Source organism: Muntiacus reevesi, chromosome 10 (assembly GCF_963930625.1).
Source record: "Muntiacus reevesi chromosome 10, mMunRee1.1, whole genome shotgun sequence".
In the NCBI taxonomy this organism is placed as follows: domain Eukaryota; kingdom Metazoa; phylum Chordata; class Mammalia; order Artiodactyla; family Cervidae; genus Muntiacus; species Muntiacus reevesi.
Window position 1 is genome coordinate 49,169,672 of NC_089258.1, and position 15,190 is coordinate 49,184,861.

General features: G+C 45.5%; 1 pseudogene; it reads right to left on the reverse strand.

The window, feature by feature from the left end:
- Positions 1-3,762: 3,762 nt before the first annotated feature.
- Positions 3,763-14,906, reverse strand: LOC136176357 (beta-defensin 103A-like; annotated as a pseudogene).
- Positions 14,907-15,190: the final 284 nt, after the last annotated feature.

A 15,190-nucleotide genomic window follows, 5' to 3' on the forward strand; every position in this document is an offset into this window, starting at 1 on the left:
GGAGATAGAGGTGAGACTAAATCGTTGTCTACAGTGGCTCCTCTTGAAATGCTGTTTTTCAGGGAACTCTGCTTAATGTTATGTGACAGCTTGGATGGGAAGGGAGTTTGGGGGAGAATGGATACATGTATATGCATGGCTGAGTCTCTTTGCTGTCCACCTGAAACCATCACAACATTATTAGTCAGCTATGCTCCAATTCAAAGTGTTTTTTAAATGTAATTTTTAAAAATGCTGTTTTCCGGGACTTCTTTGATGGTCCAGTGGGTAAGACTGTACTCCCAAGCATAGCAGGTCAGGGAACTAGAACCCACATGCCAGAAACACAAACTGATGTAGCCTAAATAAGTAAACAAAATAAAAATTGGTGTGTTTTAATGATCTATGGTTTGCAGCACAGCAGATTTTTTTTTTTCCTAAGGAAGATGCAGATTTTTTTTTTCTTTTAAGGAAGATGTAGTTTAAGGAAGATGATGCAGTTTTATGTGTAAGACCGGGCATGAGTTTTCACAGAAGGAAGTTTCCAAAAGGCTTGCAGGGGGCCATGGTGAGTTTCAAGGGAGTTTCTTGCTACAGTTCCTCACTAGTGGGACATGGCCCTTGTAGGAATTCTCCAATTGCAGTGGCTTATTTTTCCTAGGCAAGATCTAAAGACGACTGCTTTGCAGAGATGTGAATCTGGAGATAAAGCCCAGGGGCATCTCTGTCCATCAGGGAAGGGTCCTGTTGCTTCAGCAAGGAGGTCACACACCCAAGAAACCATGGGGTGGCTCACCAGAATCCAGAGATGAGTTAATATAAGATAGAGGGAAGGGGTCATTGTAGGTAAAGTCTAAATGGATTATTAGTTTTCACAGGTTCAAAGCCAAAGAAGGCCATGTGGATCATGGTTGCTTCATGCCTGGGCTGAGAGGCAACTCAGGGTCTCATTCTTTAAAGGGAAGATAAATGCTTTGTCCCCAAACCTTTAAGCTCTGAGTATGAAATTGAGGCAGTGTCTTTCTGGGAGAGTGCATCACTTCCTCAGGCAAGAAGGGGTGTCCCAGTCCTACAGATACGGTTTTGAGAGCAAAGCCCTTCACATCTATGACTCCACAAACTCAGGTGGTGTCAGCATGGAGCCCTGGGTGTTAATGGTCAGAGGCCGTTGTTCCCAGTTCCCTTCTCCTGTGGATGGGGTGGGTGCCATGGCTTCTGATGGTCACCCGGGTCACACCCTGGTCACACCTGTCCTCAGAAAGGGACCAGGGCTGGGTCTAATGCTGTGCTCCCCCACTGACACTTTTGCTAATTTGTCTGTTTCTCCGCTTATTCCTATAAGTTTTCTTTAAGAATTTTAAACTTCCTTTGCTAAGTACATTCTGATTCGCTACTTATATGTATTCTTGATGAATTAAACATTTTATCATTAGGATAAGTACCCCTCTCTATATCTACTCCTTGTCCTAGAAGTTACTTAATTGTGTCCCATGCTTAACACTCAGTTGTGTCTCACGCTTTCTGACCCCATAGACTGTAGCCTGCCAGGCTCCTCTGTTCATGGGGATTCTGCAGGCAAGAACACTGGAGTGGGTTTCCATGCCCTCCTCCAGGGCATCTTCCCAAACCAGGAATCGAACCCAGGTCTCCCACATGGCAGGCAGATTCTTTACCATCTGAACCACCAGGAAGCCTGTTAATTAAGCATACACTCTCCTATGTTTTCTTTAAATTAATGTTTCCATAGCATATCTGTTGTCTCAACAGTAAGAATCTCCTGAGATGTAGGAGATGCAGAGACACGGTTTTGATCCCTGGGTGGGGAGAGTCCCTGGAGGAGGGCATGGCAACCCACTCCAGCTGTCTTGCCTGGATGATTGCATAGGGGTCTCAAGAGAGTTGGACACGACTGAGCGTCTAAACAACAGCAGCAGCATATCTGTTTCCATCCTTTCATTATTAACCCATTTCCCTTTATATATGGTATCTCAAGTGGGTTTATTACAGATAACTGATACTGATTCTTGATGTTTTTTTCTTCTCTACTGAAATGATCATCTCTTTCCTTAAGATAGTGTCTTGAATCTTAGCATCACAGTTGATCCCGTAAGGCGGATCCAACTTTCCACCTAGTATCATAGACTTCATTGTTTTAGAGCAGCTTTAGAATTGAATGAAAACCACAGAGTTTTCCCATATGCTTTTAGCAACTCCACAGTACACAGAGTGGCAGAGAGTCTTAGCACACAGGCACACAGCCCTGATCCTGATTCCCGTTGCTGGTTTTCTGTCCAGAAGTGAAGATGTCTGCACTCTCTGAATTTTGACCCCACTTCTTCGACTCAGGAGAATTGTTGGTCTGTTTGGGTTCTTGTTCCCTATGCTTTAGGCCTGGAAATCTGTAGAGGCTGGAGATGCCATAAGTGTCACTTGACTTGTTTTCTTTTCTTTTTTTATTAATGGTTGAGCACAGAATTTAAAAATTTTAATTAGCAAATTCATTAATTTGGGTGCCCTGAACCTTAATCACGGCAGGCAGAATCCAGTTGCAGCATGTGGTATCTAGTTCCCTGACCAGGGGTGGACCCAGGCCCCCTGCATTGGGAGCACAGAATCCAAGCCCCTGACCGGTGGGGAAGTCCCTCACCTCACCTGTTTTCTACTCTCCTCAATTATGGTCCTGCATTGCTTGTGCCAGAGTCTGAATCAATGGTTTCCCAGGTTTTGCCTGGTTCCTTAGTTGTTTACTGGAGAAGGGCAGCATACAGTCCCATCAGGCCGTGGTTTTTTTTTTGTTTTTTTTTAAATTCTGAATTGTGGGGTCCAACGTCTTGTCTTTGAGTGTTTGCCCTTTCTTCCTGAGAACTCAGTTCCTTGACTGGGGGCTCTTGTTGGGGGTGATGGGCTTGCCACCACATTCACTGGAATCATTCTGTATCAACCTTCAGAGACCACTGAATAGTTACAGAGCCTTGGAGTGTACTTCAGCTCTCATAAGGGAGGACATGGCAACCCACTGCCGTATTTTTGCCTGAAGAATCTTATGGACAGAGGAGCCTGGTGGGTCCCAGTCCATGGGGTCACAATAAACACTTGTTGAGCAGGTTTTGTGTGAAAACAATTGGGCCAGGAGTGATTAAATGATGAAGTGCCCTTCAAAATCCTGCAGCCAAATATGGAGATTGGAAATATACAAATGTAGTGAATGTAAAAAATCAAGCAGGACTCAGAGATGCAACACTCAGATGAGAAACCTTTTAAAAGGAAAGATCATATTTGTTGGGGAAACAAAGATGTTTTTAAGAAGGAGGTAGAATTTGAGGTGCCCCTGAGAGATGGGTTTGGAGACATAGCTGGAGGAGAGATTTTATCCAGGCCTGAGGTCAGTCAGAACAGAGACAAGACTGAGAGGAAAGCTGAAGTCAAGGTCGAGGAGGAGCCAGGTTCCCCGTGGCTCTGAGCTGGAAAGTGCTCAGAAGGACCTGGGAAGACCCTCAGGGATGCCCTGAAGTTTCAGAGATGGATTTGGTGGGGAGATGCTATGAGAGATGGACAGAATGCACAGCTCAGATGGGTGACAGAAGGCAAAGGAAGTGTTTCAGAAAGAACAAGTGGTCCAGTGTCACTGTGGGATGACAGTTGTGAAAGAGGAATACAATCTGACAATCTTTGGAACCTCAGTTTTGACCCTCTCGTGGCTTCTTCTAGGGATTATAGTTTATTTGAATTAAAGGGGTGTCATTAACACTTTTTAAGTTGCCTATTTGGTAACAAGCAGCACAATAAACAGAATGTTAAAAGATAATCATGAAAATAATCAAGCTTCTAATTTTTTGTAAAAAGTCTTTGATTTGGCTTCTGGAGTCTTCAAGGAGGCAATTTCACACTATGCAACTTTCTCCTGGTGTTTCTGGATTTTTCATTTCTTCTTCCGGCAGCATGTTCGGCCACTCAAGGAACAGCTGGCTATCTGTTCCTCGTTTGGAAGGCAGCCGATCAGAGCACAACGGCCCCTTCTTTTTTGCAGTAATACCTTTGTAACCCGCTTATGATTCCGCCATTGCCTGCAGTGAAGAAACGGAGCACACGGAAGGTTTTAGGAAGGCCGAGGTGCAAGTCCAAGGCTTTTGAAATCTCTCTAATAAGTTATCTGTTGCCATTCTCTGTTCTTGTATGTCTTTTTCCTCTTTCTTTACCATCTGGAGTAAAGAATATGTTGGGGCTAGCTACTAACAATGATTCTGTGGGTTCAGCTCAGCTGAGAAAGTGGCGTGACCGTGGCAGCCGCTTTGTGAACTGACACCTGGGAGGCAGGGGCCACGATGGTCCCCCGGGTCCTTAAGGGCCCTAAAGACTATACCTCTGACTGCTAAGCTAATAAAAGGGAACCTGTGCTTCTGTCCTCAGATTAAGTTCCTTTTCTCCTGTTGGTATTAAGATTTATAAAATAAATAAATAAAGATTTACATCACTTTCTTCCTGTCTCATGAACAGGTATAACAGTCCTCCCATGGAGGGATGGTTTGTGAGCTAAATAGTCTCTTAAGAGTGAATCAGAAGGGATGGAGACCCTCCTTTGAGCTTCTTGATGATCTTTGTCAAAAAAAAAAAAAAAAAAAACCGAAAAGCTGGTAATGTCTAGTTCCCAAGCAATAAACCTCCTTTATCTAAAATTCCCAAATGAGTGGAGAGAGCTGACTCTGGCTGACAAGTTCTCAATCCATTCAGCCCTGTCATTTACCAGCATATCTTACCTGGAACTGGCAGCAGGAACAAGAAGAGCAACACAAAGAGAAGTTAGTAGACCCTTACGGCTGGCTGGCTTCCCAGCTGAGACTGGACAGGACGGTGTGCTCGTTCACTTTATAGAGGCTCCAGGTCCGCAGCCATAGGGAGAAACATTCAGCAGCTGCAATTCCTGTACTATTGCAGTGATGACAATATGATGTATTTCCTGATGCTTCATGCCAAGGTCCATTACAAAGCAGACCACGCCCATTCCCCCCAGGAGTTAGTTACAAACCTCTGAGAGACTCAGAGCCTGTTGTGAGCACAGGCCTGTTCTGATGCCTCTGAGCTCTGGGTCCTGGTGTAGCGCTAGCTCATGTCTGACTGTCTGAGACGGGAAAGACCTGCCCACTCCTGGATGCAGTCCTGGGGCATGTGACTGGGAGCTCACTTGTGCCCACTGTGGTCTTCTAAGCTTTTGCCTTCTTCCTAAAGTCCTGGGAAAGCCTGAGCCCCATCAGTTCAGTACAAGGCTGGTATATTCAGAATCTAGGTATAGACTGGGGCTGGGTCATGCCCTGAGCCTGCATGGATATGCGCGTAAATGGAATCAGCTTTTAAGTAGTGTGAGAAGGAAAGGAAAGTGGGCTGCATTCCAGAGACTGTGTCCTGTGTCCTTGGCCTGTGATGGAGTGCGGCATTTCAGGTCAAACATAGCTTATTCTTTACTGCAGTCTGAAAACCACCAAATTCGTGAGTCAGGAAGATGTCTGACATTTCCCTTCAGGGCTGGGGCCCTTAATCGCCAGCACGAGAGTCCTGAGAACGCCTTCCTCGACAACAGGACCAGCAGCGCCCTCGGTGGTGGCTGCTCCTTGGGGGTGGGTTCTGATCAAAGCACCTGATCCCTCACGAGTGGGTGTCATTTAAGCAAGAATCAACTTTGGCTCTTTTTAGATCCTATGATCTGGAGGCACTGTCACTACAGCACAGCCTGGAGCATGCTGTCACCTGAGGATGGCTGCAGGGAAAATGCAGGAGACCCAGTTTAACTTGGATTTCAGGTGATCAACAAACAATCTGGTAGGATAAGTATGTCCCAAGTGATTCAGAGATCACACTCAAGCTAAAGTACTTGTTGTTTATATACACAAATATATAAATTTATATATATATATATATAATATATAAACAAATCTATAAATGTGTTGTTTATATAATTCAGTAAGTAAATTTGTTTTTTGGGATTGTTGAATACTTAATAAAAACATGGTCTTTGGAATCAAACCCACTTGGGCTTGAGTTAAAGTCCTCCCTACACATAACTTGCATGAGTTTTTTTTTTTTTTTAACATTTATTTTTATTAGTTGGAGGCTAATTACCTTACAATATTGTAGTGGTATTTGTCATACTTTGACATGAATCAGCCATGGATTTATATGTATTCCCCATCCCGATCCCCCCTCCCACCTCCCTCTCTACCCGATCCCTCTGGGTCTTCCCAGTGCACCAGGCCCGAGCTCTTGTCTCATGCATCCAACGTGGCTGGTGATCTGTTTCACCCTAGATAATATACATGTTTTGATGCTGTTCTCTCGAAACATCCCACCCTCGCCTTCTCCCACAGAGTCCAAAAGTCTGTTCTGTACATCTGTGTCTCTTTATCTGTTTTGCATATAGGGTTCTCATTACCATCTTTCTAAATTCCATATATATGTGTTAGTATACTGAAATGGTCTTTATTTTCTGGCTTACATCACTCGGTGTAATGGGCTCCAGTTTCATCCATCTCATTAGAACAGATTCAAATGAATTCTTTTTAATGCCTGAGTAATATTCCATGCTGTATATGTACCACAGCTTCGTTATCCATTCATCTGCTGATGGACATCTAGGTTGCTTCCATGTCCTGGCTATTATAAAGAATGCTGTGATGAATATTGGGGTGCACGTGTCTCTTTCAGACTGGTTTCCTCAGTTTATAAGCCCAGGAGTGGGATTGCTGGTTCATATGGCAGTTCTATTTCCAGTTTTTTAAGAAATCTCCACACTGTTCTCCATAGTGGCTGTACTAGTTTGCATCCCACCAACTGTAAGAGGGTTCCCTTTTCTCCACACTCTTTCCAGCATTTATTGTGTGTAGACTTTTGGATAGGAGCCATCCTGAATGGCGTGTAATGGTACCTCATTGTGGTTTAGTTGCAGGATATAAAATTAACACACAGAAATCCCTTGAATTCCTATACACTAACAATGACAAAACAGAAAGAGAAATTAAGGAAACAATACCATTCACCATTGCAGGAAAGAGAATAAAATACTTAGAAGTACATCTACCTAAAGAAACAAAAGACCTATATATAGAAAACTATAAAACACTGGTGAAAGAAATCAAAAAGGACACAAACAGATGGAGAAATATACCGTATTCATGGATTAGAAGAATAAATATTGTCAAAATGGCTATACTGCCCAAAGCAATCTATAGATTCAATGCACTCCCTATCAAGCTACCAATGGTATTTCTCACAGAACCTGTACAACTTTGAACAAGTTACCTTATTTCTAAGTCCCAGCTGACAAACAGGGTTAAAAACACCTATCCCGTGAATAGTGCTGGGAGGAATACATTTGGGATAAGACATTAAAAGTTTTGGTGTCTCAGTAAAGAGGAAGTGTTCAATATAATTTGCAATTACTATTAGTGTTGCTGTTAGTCACATGAAATGATATGGAACCTGTAAAGTCTCCTGTAAATATTATCTATCAGCTTTACAATTTATGGACTTACTACCAACTAGTTAAGGGCAATCATGGGAGACTATTTCTCACTTTAAGCTTGTCTTTCCTTATTTGAAAAATGGAGCATATTGAATATGCATGCTTCTTTCAGATATATTATTCAGTTGCCATATATTTCAGCATATCACTGAATGAGGAATCAATCTGACTTTCCCTAATCCAGACTCCAAGTTGGGAGCCAGCTTAGCCACTGGTTACCTGATGTCATCTGGATAAGACATATGAGTAAAAGGTAGAGAAGGTACAGGGGCCTCATGATGGAAGAGGAACTTTCTGGATTCCAGGTCGACCCAGCACTGTCTGATGGCACCCCTGAATTGGGCAGGCGATCTGGGAAAGAGTTTGACCAACAGGTAGAGAGAAAAGACTTGTATTCCGACTGGTGGTGGTACTGTGCTCAGTCTGGTTGGACTCTTTGCAACCCCGGGGAATGTAGCCCACTTGGATCCTCTGTTTATGGAATCTTCCAGGCAAGAGTACTGGAGTGGGTTGCCATTTCCTACTCCAGGGGATCTTGCTGATCCAGGGATCGGATCTGGGTCTCCTGTGTTTCCTTACCACTGCGTCTCCTGGGAAGTCCCTACTAGAGGTATTCAGTTATGGCCTGGGAGTAATTTGAGGGTGTCTCATTTGTGGACTCAGGGTCCCAGACCCAAGTGTCTCCCTTTTGTAAAGGAAGTGGTTTGCAGGAAGTCAGGGTTTCCACATTGGTTGTCACTTCTCCTTATGGCTCTGAGGTTTGGGGCTTTTTTGTTTTTGTTTTTGTTTTATTTTTGAGAAAAATCATTAAAAATTGCATTATGTTAACAAATTATTCATGTATTTATTCAGTTTTTTGCATATATCTGCATCTGTCTCTTTTTCCTTTCAGAATAAGTACTGCCCCCCCCGCCCCCTGTCCACACACCTTTTGCAATTAAAAACCAATAAGAATTTTGGAAACAGAAATGATCTTCTCTCCTCTGCACTCTCAACATATTTCTTGCTACCATTTCCAGAGAGACTGATTCATCCTAAGCAAGCTTACTAGGTCATCTCTTGAACAGACCACAACCAGGTGAGGCTTCATAGGCTAGAGTATTTCTTACTACATGTATTATATCAACATATTCTTAAGTTAAAAGCATAGAAGGGTACTAGTTGTGGGGCTTCCCAGGTGGTCTTAGTGCTAAAGATCCCACCTGCCAATGCACGAGATGCAGCTTTGATCTCTGGGTCAGCAAGATCCCCTGGATGTCAAATAACTCACTCCACTGTTCTTGTCTGGGAAATCCCATGGCCAGAGCAGCCTGATGGGCTGTAGTCCGTGGGGTTCGAAGGAGCTGGACATGACTGAATAACTCCAGACACACGCATGCCAGGTAAATAACTGAAATTTTTCTCCATCTCTTCCTTCTCTCCATCTCAGTTTTGTTTTATAGTGTTCATATCTCTCTTTATCTGTATATATAAATTTCTAAAGCAACAAGCCCTCTTTTATTATCTCACATTTGAACAGAGCCAGGCATAGAGCAGGAAGTCAGTCAAACATCTGTATGTACAGGTCCTAGTATGGAAACGTCAACCTATGGGTGAATGAATAAATGGATGAATGGAGGGAATCAGGAAGAGAAGGAGACAAGGAGAAAACGAAGGAAGGCTCAGGCATAATCCTTAGTGGTTTGAAGGTCTGGAGAGAGCCCATTAAGTTGCTTTATCCCAAAGTGTTCCTGAGCACAAGCACCCACTCACACAATCCCAACATAACAGGTCAAAGCTTGTCATAATACGTCATGGTCTTTCACCTTCACTCCCCCGCCTCTCTTCCTTCTTACATGAACTCTATGTTCTGACATTTTTCTCTCTGTCCTGAGGCAACTTAGCAAAAAAATATTTTCACTTAATTTTTTGATCAGCATTTGAATCTTTCACTAAGTAGAGATCTATTTTATTTTAGTGACATCAACCTAAAAATAGAATGAGTGTTTGTAGCAAGCTGTTTCAATAAGTCTTACCTAATTCTACAGAATAGCTGTGAGGGTTTTACTTCGTTGGCCCCACCAACAGTACTTTTATAATAATAGTAAAGAAAGGATAAACTGAAAGCATTGGGTCACATTTCTCTCTTGTACTCTTATACGGAAAGCGATCCTTTACACTGACTCCCTAAATATTAGGCATCTATTCCCACCCCTTCTTCAACCACCGATGTCTCTCTCTCTCTCCTGAAAACCTACCTTACACTTGGCTCCTCAAACCTTCTCAGGTGGACTGCGGCCCGTCCACTCAGGCAGAGACACCCGAGAGCCCCTCTCCATTGCCACACAATGAGGGCCAGGTCAACAAAGGGCAAAGGAAGGGCTGAGTGAGGTCACACAGGATGCCTCGTGATCCCTGCTGGCAGGAGTCATCCTGGGGGAGAGGGCTGGGACCAGCCAGAGTTGATGGTATCAACAATCCCCCTGAGAGTGATGAGAGGAAGTGGGGGCTGCAGACACTCCTTCTGAAGAGTTTTGCTGAAATACTAAATGCAAAGGAGACCGAGCTCATGATTGCTATCATGTCAATGAAGAACTGTTTCCTTCTTTTAGGTTTTATTTTTTTAAACACTGGCATTTGGGGGGTGTTTTTTGTTTATCTGTTTTGGAACTTTTGGCCTCTTCTTTAGCATGTGGAATCTTAGTTTCACAACCAGGGATGGAATCCAGCCCCCTGCACTGGCAGCATGAAGTCTTTAACCACTGGACGGCCGGGTCTGTTAGTTTTTATAGATGCAGTGCTATTGTTGCTAAGTCACTTCAGTCGTGTCTGACTCTGTGCAATCCATAGACGGCAGCCCACCAGGCTCCCCTGTCCCTGGGATTCCCCAGGCAAGAACACTGGAGTGGGTTGCCATGTCTATCTCCTGTGCATGAAAGTGAAAAGTGAAATTGAAGTGGCTCAGTCATGTCCAACTCCGAGGGACTCCACAGACTGCAGCCTACCAGGCTCCTCCATCCATGGGATTTTCCAGGCATGAGTACTGGAGTGGGGTGCCATTGCATTCTCCATAGATTGAGTAGATGGAGGCAAGAGGTGGAGCTGATTTGGGCCTCACCCACAAGTAAGCAAGAGAAATGAGATCCAGGACTGAGGTGGAATGGTTGTCTATGGACCAGAACAGGAACCTGTTTGGTTCATGAGTCACATGGAAAAGTCATTCTCTTCTTGGTGCTGAAATGAGAAGAGCATTCCTCCCATGCAAGAGTCCAACAGGACACTCAGAAATGTTATGGCAAAAAAACATCAGCAGATACATTTAGAATAAAATCTAAAATGTTAAGCAGAAATTAAAAATTGAAATCCCAATAAAGAATATGATAAAAGTTTAATAAACAGTACTATCAAACCACACTCAATGTCAGATAAACTTTCTGTGATAAAAAAAATAAAAATAAAGGATAAAAGTGATATAAGATATATGATTGTAAGACTCAGTCCCAAACACAACCTTTGATATGAAAAGGAGTTGGCAGATCCACCATGGGCATTTCTGTGAAAGAAGAAATATAAAGCTGAGTAAAATGTTGACAGCGATTATCATTTTTTTCCTCCATTAAACACACACAGGTTTGTCTCTTTTGAGCTCATAATTTCAGGCTCAAGGCATGATTTTAAGCGATTGCTGTATTGATTTCCTGTTGCAGCTTTGCAAATTGCCACAAGCTAAGTGGCTTAAAGGAACACATACTTGTTATTGTGGTTCTGAGGATCCAAAGTCCCAAATGGGTCTTGCTGGCTTCAAATCACGTTGTCAGCAGGATGCTGTTCCTTCTGGAGGCTCCCATCCTTTTCACGCTTAGCAGCTGCCTGCCCTCCTTGGCTCATGGCCCCCTCCATGTCAGTGGGAGCCAGGGCTGGTTTAGTCTCTCTGCCCACGTCTCTGACACTGAGCTGCATCCCTCGTCCACATCGAAGGCTCCTTGTAAGGAGATGGCACTGGGCACAGTCAGTTAATCCAGGTCATTTCCCTATGTTAAGGGCCAATGACTAGTACCATAATTCCACCTGTGCTGGAATTCTCACTTGGCATGTGTCTGCCCTTTCAGGCTATTAAAGCAGAAACTCCAAAGTCTAGGTGACTCTTTTTTTTGCAATTTAGTGTTTAATTGAAGGATGATTGCTTTACAGAATTTCAAAGTTTTCTGTCATACATCAACAAGAATCACCCAAGGGTTCACCCATGTCCCCTCCCTACCGAAGCATCGTTCCCATCTCCTTCCCCATCCCACCCTTCTAGCTGGTCCCAGAGCCCCCGTAAGAGTTCCCTGAGTGATACAGCTAATTCCCGCTGACTATCTATTTTACATGTGGTATTGTAATAGGTGACTTATTAATGACAGACCTTTACTTCTCAGATTTGGAGGCTGGGAGCTCCAGGATCAAGACAGAGCAGGTGGATGGTGGATTGCGGTCTTCTCCTTGTGTCCTCAGAGGGCACAAGGCTGAGCGATCTCTCTGGGGCCTCTTTCATAAAGGCCTTCATTCAAATCAGGAGGGTCCCACCCTTATGACCAAATCACCTCCCAAAGGCCCTGTCTCCTAACACCATTCCCTTGGTGACCTCAGCTTGCACTGAGGGAAGAGTTAGTGTGAAGACCAGAGAGCTGCTCACACATATCACCTGCACCAGCCAGGCTCTTGGTTTAACTGGAAAACCCTCTCAAGAAACTGCAAACAGGCTGAGGTCAGCGCGATCACCCTGCCCTGGCGGGCTCTGTGTCTGTGCTGTGTTGTCTTCAATGAATTGTGCTTCCACAGGACTGGTTTTTCCATCACATTCAGTTGCATTGTATCAAGTCCACATAGAGAGACATGCTTTGTCCATGTCAACTGTGTCATTCAATTGATGACAGTTGGTGAAGCTATGTCTCAGCTCAATGCCTGGCACATCCAGGAATAGGACAAGTCCATGCCTACAGAGGCCTTACTGCCAAAAGGGAACCGGAAGTGTATCCACGTGTGCACAAGGCAGGGGTAAGAAGCATAAACCAGACGGAAGTAAGGGCTGCAGGGGGACAGAGGAGGGGCTTTCCTTCTGCACAGGGATCAGGGGTTTCCTACGGGCCTGGTGTTCTGGTGATTCTGGACCCCTGCGGTGCATGTTTGTGGGGAGACGAGGGGCAGGCCAAGGTGCCCTGGGCCGGGAAGCAGGAAAGACAACAGACAGAGGGGCTGGGGAAGGTCAGGCTCCCAAGGAACAGGGGGATCAGAGCACCCACCACGATCCCCCGATGGTTCCCATAAGGTGCTCAGAGAGCATCCTCAAGGATTTTGGAATTTGCCTGGGATCAGACACCACACAACAACCTCAGTGACCAGTGGGAAATTCTGTAATTTTGAACAAAATTTATTCTGGTTTAAATTTTAGATGCTCTGTCGAAGGCTGCAGTTTCTGACTCTGCATCGGTCCTGGCCACCTCTTCGCCTTCTTTTATCTCCTGCAACATTTCACTCGGGGCCAGAAACAGACGCCAATCTGTCTCAACCTTCCAGGGCACCTGTTCGGCACACAGCTGCCTCTATTCTTAAGGCAGCTTATATCACTTCTTATTCCTTGAGTAAATCCTAAAAAGAGAGAGGGAAAAAATGTGTCAGCAGCAAAAGCGGCATCTCGAGAAGGGCAGCTGTGTGCACTCTGAGCGAGACCCTGGGGCTTTCTCTGCTGAGATGTGGACACGGCCTTGTGACAACAGGATGTGAGTCCAGGACACCGTGGACCATTTTCCAGGCAGACGATGACCCTGCCCGGGCTCCGGCGGACCCTCACGTTTCCAGAAGCAGAGGCTGAGGGACTGGGGCGTGAGGAGCACGGCTGTGTGCGGGGTCAGCTCCACCACGAGGGCAAAGACCCGGAAGCTTTGCTACATCCACCTTCTGGCCAGGAGTCAGAAGAGGCCCGCGGGCGTCTATTTTCACTGTTTAGTTTTCCAACACAAGGATTCAGTCAAGTAGTGGAGCTGAGATAGGAGGAAAAATGCAGCTGAAACTATAAGAACTGTTTAAAGAGAACTTACTGTCAAAGTTACTGACAACTGAAACTGATAATGGTTCGAAAAAAAGAATTTTGTATCATTGTCTCTACTGACTCAGAGCTCTCAGCGCTGGAGGGAGTCAACCCCTCTCCTCCTTCCTTTGTGGTTTACTCCGGATCAGTGGCCTTCCGGCTTTCCTCATAGGCTCTCCTCATCCCTTTGTGATTTCCTCCTATTCAGTGGCCTTCCCGCTTCCCACACAGCCTTCCTCCTCCCTTTGTGGTTTCCTCCTGACCAGTGGCCTCCCGCTTTCCTCACAGGCTCTCCTCCTCCCTTTGTGGTTTCCTCCTATTCAGTGGCCTTCCCGCTTCCCACACAGCCTTCCTCCTCCCTTTGTGGTTTCCTCCTGACCAGTGGCCTCCCGCTTTCCTCACAAGCTCTCGTCATCCCTTTGTGGTTTCCTCCTATTCAGTGGCCTTCCCGCTTCCCACACAGCCTTCCTCCTCCCTTTGTGGTTTCTTCCTGACCAGCAGCCTTTCCATCTCTGTCACATGCCTTTTTCCGCCTGACCACAAGGCAACTCTGGTCCCTCTAGTTCCCCCCCAGGGATTGAACCCGGGCCCCGGGCACTGAGCGGCCGTCATCCTTACACCCCTGGCCTCTTCCCTGCCACTGTGTAAGAGTTGGGTTACAGTTATAAACAACACTGATGACAAGAACTTCTTAACTTCATTTTGACATCTAATCAGATGTCAGGGCTCAGTCTCCGCATCCTCTCTCTCCCTCCTTTCCTCCTTCCTTTCTTCCTACATATTTTCATCCTATTTCTGGAAATTTCAAGGGCAAGATGAAAATTAGACATCCGATCCTGCACAGTACTTTGGCTGTGCTGCCTCCCAGCTGAGGAGCGAGGGTCGCATCATCAGCGACGTGTCCAGGAGGACCTTCCTGCTGAGCAGACTCAGCACCGAGCGTCCCAAGGGCAGCTCCCAACACGTATAAAGCGACATTCTGTGCTTCTGTCATGGGACAAAATCAAATTTCTTGCTTTTATTAAAAAGAAAAAAAGAGTCACTCATCAGAGGCATCTTCTATTTCCTCCTCATGAAACCAATAGGAGAGGTGCTCAGAAGCTTTGACTCGCTAGAGTGGCTTAGAAACAGCCAGGAACTTTGCAGGGCGGCTCTCAGACCCCTCCCACTACTAAGGACTCAGCACTGGTTTCTCAGAAGTATCACAGATGGTGGGTTTAGTCTGACCACGTGTAGATGAGGGTAGCAGGACAGAAGGAGGTAGAAACAGGAGATAGAGCCTGGGGCTACCTCCGGGGCTCCCAGGAGCTCACCTGACCCAGCAGACAGGACCAAGAAGAGGAGCGCGAGCAGCAGGCGATGGAGCCTCATGCTGGCGGCCGGAGCTCTGGGGCTGACGCTGGAGCTGAGGCTGCGCTTGTCGCTTTATAAAGGTCCCAGGTTCCGGGAGGAATTCCGCGCTGGCTGTGGATTTGGTTCTTATGAACTGGTTAACTGAGCCTCTTTCTGTGTGTCCTGGGAGTGGCCTTTATAGCACAGAGCAGGGTCAGTCTCTCTTATGCTAATGAGGCTGTGGAAAACCCCAGAAAAAGCTTTCCTGCTGCCCTTTTGACCAGATGCTTCTCCCTGGAAGTCAGTTCAGCTGTTGGGCAAGG